Source organism: Pipistrellus kuhlii, unplaced genomic scaffold (assembly GCF_014108245.1).
Source record: "Pipistrellus kuhlii isolate mPipKuh1 unplaced genomic scaffold, mPipKuh1.p scaffold_m20_p_18, whole genome shotgun sequence".
NCBI lineage: Eukaryota > Metazoa > Chordata > Mammalia > Chiroptera > Vespertilionidae > Pipistrellus > Pipistrellus kuhlii.
The window spans coordinates 20,559,125-20,565,124 of NW_023425493.1; positions in this window are offsets into that span (position 1 = coordinate 20,559,125).

The following is a 6,000-nucleotide window of genomic DNA, read 5'->3' on the forward strand; positions in this document are numbered from 1 at the left end:
GGCCCTGCTCTAGATTTACAATCTATGAAATCCTATTCATTGGACATGCTGCTTGAAATTAGAGGTATTCTTGCTGATGATGGTTTTTGACACCATAGTGTCATGGGGAGCATTCTAGAAAAGATCAATATTTTTCTTAGCATAACAAGTATGACTTGAGAATTTAATAAGGGCCTAGATTTGGGCTAATGAAGTACAATCCAGCCTTAGTAAAAACTTTTTCAGTGAAAAGCAACAAAAGCCACTCAAGCTATCTTTAAAAATGAGAATGTGAGATTCCAGTCAAGATGGTGGAATAGGAAGACACTGAACTCACTTCCTCCATAACCATATCAAAATTACAATGAAATCATAGGACAATCACTGAATGACAAGATGAACAAACGTCTTATAACTAAAGATATAAAGAAGAAACCATGTTGAGCCTGGTAGGGGTGGCAGAGATGCAAAGCAGGCTAGCAATGCACCCATGTGTGGCAGCTGTAGATCCTGGGAATATCTCAGATGCAGAAGTCCCCCCAAAGGATTAAGGCATCTTGGCTCCACACTAGGATCCCCAGTCTAGAACACCAGTGCCAAAAGAGAAGCCACATAACACCTGTCTGAGAAAATCAGAAAGGGTTCCATCTATCCTGGTGAGACAAAGGCTGCTGGAAACCCAGGTGTCTTTTTTAAAAAATATATATATTTTTTATTGAATTTTTACAGAGAAGAAGGGAGATGGATAGAGAATTAGAAACAGCAATGAGAAACATTAATCAGCTGCCTCTTTCACACCCCCTACTGAGGATATGCCTGCAACAAAGGTATATGCCCTTGACCAGAATCGAACCTGGGACCCTTCAGTTCGCAGGCTAATGCTCCAACCACTGAGTCAAACTGCTTAGGGCTCCAGGTGTCCTCTTAAAAGGCCAACACACAAACTCTTGCTCAGGCCCTCACTGTAGGTGCTTGCATAGGGACAGTGGTTCAAGAGACATCAGAAATATACAGGGATAAACTGAGTTGTGTGGCTATACTGCAAGGACTGGAAAGACAGTCGCCATTATCCCTGTGTTAAGCCTTCCTCCCCACATGAACAAATTATGGCATCTTTCCTGTGCTGAGCCATATCCTGACACAGCCAAATCCAAATATGCATTATCCTGTTGAACTCCACTAGCTCCATCCTGAGGATTCCATGAGATCCCATGAATCAAAGCCTCTGACCAACTACCAACAAAAATATGTCCAATAGCCCATGAAGAACTAAATCCTACCAACAAACATGTGAGTGAGCATGGAAATAAATCCTACCTGAATCTAGCCTTCAGATGAGACCACAGCCATGGCCAATCAAAATGTAAAGCACTTTGTATCCTTCAGATAATGATGTAGAAGAAACATCTAAACCACTCCTAGATTTCTGACCCACAGAAATCATAATATAATCAACCTTTCTTGCTTAAAACTTAACTTGGAGGTGATTTGTCACACAGCAATAAATTACTAATACATTAGCCCAGCCCTGCATTCCTGTACCTATTATTCTGGCACCACCAACTGCTGGATGTCCCAGTGTCTGATTTCCAGGTTCCCAGGAGAAAAGTTCCAACTGGCCCACATTGGCTTGGGTATCCATCACTGGTATAAGAGCTATGGCCATGGAAGGAATGAAGTTGTGTAGTACAATTACAACTGATCTCCTGTGAGTAGAGTAGAGTAAGTAGGCTGGACAAAAAGTCTTTTTAAAAGAAGATACTCATTTAGTTGTGAATTTACAAAGACTATCCAGGGAAATAAATGATTAACTATGGACCCCATGTCTCTATCACCTAAAATCTAGGACCTGTGCCTAGTATGACTCTAAGACAACCAGGAATTTCTGTTACTAGAAATATTCTGTTTGTGAGGTGTTTTTTGTTTTTAATCCATTAAGCTAGTTGTTGAGCAGAGTGCTAAAAAAAAGAATCAATCAATTGATTCCATTTGTTGACACAATAAAGAAAGAAGGCAAGCAGGTGTCATACTGGCAAATAAATGCTCCTCTTTGATGCAAGGCAAAGAAAACCTCTATAGTCCTCTATAGGGCATGACTACTCTAATGAATACTCTTAAACATGTCATCATTTTATAACTGAGCAAAGAAAATATGTGGAAAGAGAATTATTAATGGCAAAAGATCTCCATGAAAATATGAACATCATGCTTGGATGAAATCAGGAAAAGAGCTTCTTGTTTCTCTCCCTAGTAGTAAGGTTTTCTGACTGCTAGAGAGCATATATTACAAAGAATGCTGGTCCTAGAAAGTAAAAAAAAGATTAGAAAAAAAAATCGCAAGGAAAACCAAGATGGCAGCATAGGTAAACACCTGAACTTGCTGCCTCACACAACAACTTCAAAACTTCAAATAAAAGACAAAATGGACATCACCCAAAACCACAGGAAGACTGGCTGAGTGGAAATTCTACAAATATAAGGAAAGAGAAAAGCACAATGAGACTCACAGGAGGTGAGAAAGGCAGGGGTACAGAGGAACTCACACAGAGAGGGAGGCACACACAGAGAGGACTAGAAACCAAGTATGTGGATGGCTTTTTCAAGCTGGAGGGAGACACAAGCTCCCGACTGCTCTGAACTCCAGTTCTGGGCGAGACTCTGGGGATTCCCAACTCATATGGGGAGAAACTTGACTGGCAGTAAGTGTGGCTTTCTCTCAGAGGTGCTTGCAGCAATTAACAAGGGACACTGAGACCCAAGGGCCTCTTAGGACAGGGCTGATGGGAATCCACTGCTGTTTGCCCTGCCCTGAAGCTCTGCCCCACCCAAGCCGTGCACAGAGGCTTTTGCATATGAATGGCCTGGTCCCTTGAATTCTTAACTTATCTATCAAACTGAAGTTGTGTCAGAGAGACCCAGAACATTCAAAAGAAGGCCCAAGGCCCCACAACAGCATGCACTACTTCACAGCTGGGCCACATCTGGGCACCTCCAAACCCCAAACAAAGAAGATGAATCTGCAGATCCCTCTGTAACTCTATCTGGGTGGCCTCAAGTAGAGACTAAATTAGCACCTCCTTGGAGATACAAGAGCCAGTGTACTCAGGGGTCAGAGTAGGACCATCCAGATTACAACTCCTCAGATCCATAAGGAACATACTCAGGGGGCAGACTCAGTGAGCATCAAAGCCCCACTGAAGCAAGTCTTGCCTCATAAGGGTGTCTCCAGCACAGAAGTTCTCCCATTGTGGACACAGCTGATCCTCATAGCTAAATGGCTTGGAGGTGAATTCCTCCCATTGGTACCAACAACAATCAAAGCTTAATTACAACAAGACTGTGCACACAGCTCACAAAGGGGTGCACCAAGAGTGTCCACCTCAGGTAACTGGGGAGGCTGAGCCACTGGGCCCTGTAGAACACCTAGCACACAAAGCCACTCTATCAACAAAGGGAAGCAGCCAAATTGCAGAGACAAAGAAACAGGTCACAAGTGAAAGAAATGGACGAAAGCAAACGTCTGGATATAAAGTTCAAAAAAAATGGTTATAAGATTTTTCAAGAATTTTCTAGAAAAGTCCAATAAATTTAGTGAGACCCTCAAGGATATGAAAAAGGACCAACTAGAAATTAAGCATACTCTGCCTGAAATAAACAATAATACAGAGAGATCCAACAGCAGACTATAGGATCACAAGAATCAAGTCAAATATTTGAAATACAAAGAAGCAAAAAGCATCCAACTGTAAAAGCAAAAAGAAAAAAGAATCCAAAAATATGAAAATATTGTAAGGAGCCTCTGGGACAACTTCAAGTGTACCAACATCCGAATTATGGGGGTGCCAGAAGAAGAGAGAGCAAGATACTGAAAACCTATTTGAAGAAATAATGACAGAAAACTTCTACCTAGTGAAAGAAATAGACTTAGAAGTCCAGGAAGCACACAGAACCCCAAACAAAAGGAATCCAAAGAGGACCACACCAAGACACATCATAATTAAAATGCCAAGAGCAAAAGACAAAGAGAGAATCTTACAAGCAGCGAGGGAAAAACAGTTACCGTATTTTCTGGCATATAAGACGACTTTTGAAACAAAAAAAAAGCCTGCTCAGATTGGCCAGAGTCAGAGAGGCGGTCTATTAAAAAAAGAACTGGTGTTGCCTCAGAAGTGGGGGGTAGTCTTATACAGCGAATATAGGCCTAAACCTATGTTTTAACTGTAAAATTAGGGGGTCGTCTTGTACGCCAGAAAATACGGTAGTTACCTACAAGAGAGCACCCATATGATTGTCAGCTGATTTCTCAACAGAAACGATGCAGGCCAGAAGGGAGTGGCAAGAAATATTCAAAGTGATGAAGAGCAAGAATCTACAACCAAGATTACTCTACCCAGCAAAGCTATCATTCAGAATTGAAGGTATGATAAAGAATTTCACAGATAAGAAAAAGCTAAAGGAGTCATCATCACCAAACCAGTATTATATGAAATGCTGAAAGGTATTCTTTAAGAAGAGGAAGAAGAAGAAAAAGGTAAAGATAAAAATTATAAACAACAAATACATATCTATCAACAAGTGAATCTAAAAATCAAGTGAATAAAAACTCTATGTGGGGAAGGGCTTGGGGTGGGAATGGGGGGAATGAGGACAATTATGTGATACCATAATCAATAACATTTTAAAAAATAAAAATAATAAATAAAAAGTGGGAGATTTGAGGAAAAAACACCAAAAACTCTGATGAACAGAATAACCTGGTGAATATAATATAATCAGGGGTATAGAAAGGGACTGACAATCCTTGGGGGGGGGAAAGGATGTGGGAGTTTGGGAAGAGACTGGAAAAAAATCATACACCTATGGATGAGGACAGTGAGGGGGCGGTAAGGGCATAGGGTGGGATGGGGTGGGAACTGGGTGGAGTGGAGCTATGGGGGAGGGGGGAGGAACAACTGTAATAATCTGATCAATAAAAATTTTTAAAATAAATTAAATTTTAAAAAAGAAATAAGAAAAAATAGCAAAGGTAAGGACAGGACAAAGGGTTAATAGAAGAAAACCTAAAAATTGATTGGAAATGGGCTTTTAAGTCAAAAAGCAATAAAGATTATAACATGACGATTTATAGCACTAATTTATACCCAGAATTTTTCAAGTGAAATTTAAAAATTAGAGAAAGAAGTTCAAAGATTAGTGCTCCCAATCTGTCACCAAGTTAAACTGAAAATCTACTGAAGATTCCTTGGCTTTGTAGCAACAGTACTTAACAGCTTCTATTTACTTAGTCCTAGCCAAGTCTTAAGCACTGCTGTAAGCACCTTTGGTACATACCACTTAATTCTCACAACAATCCTGTAATGTGGACCCTATGAATTTCTCCATTCAGTGCATAAGGAAACTTATCTAAGGCTGACAGAGATTTACAAAACTTGCCTAAGGATGCACAGCTGGAAGTGAAAAAGCTGAAATTTGAATTAACTTCCAAGTCCACAGCCACTCTATTAGCCTCCCATCATATTTCATTTACTGAGCAGTTATATGCTATCATTGTGCTGAGAACTTTGCTTATGTTATCTCAATAGATTATCACAACAGCCTATACGGTAACTTTTATGATCCTATTTTACAAAACAAGAACCTAAGTAAATGCATTGATTACCATACTGTCCACTGACCCTCCAGCTAAAATCAGCCACTATATAAGTCACTAACAGGTGCAAAGCGAATATAAGAACAATCTTTGTAAACAATATGTTTTATGATGACATAATTGATGAACAAATATCATACAGTGAACCCCTAGTGGCATGGGATACTGAACTCATAGTAAACTATCTCTTTCCCTCATTTTAGAGGTGAAAGAGGGCCCCTTCCTGCCTTGTACCCACTTACATAACCCCACACAGACGCCAATGACTGTTTCAGGCATAAACAAGACAGATGTGGCTGCCGGGGTGGGGTGGAAGATAACCAGCATACAGACTGTTGTACTTATGTTGTTCTGTGTTGACATCTGATATG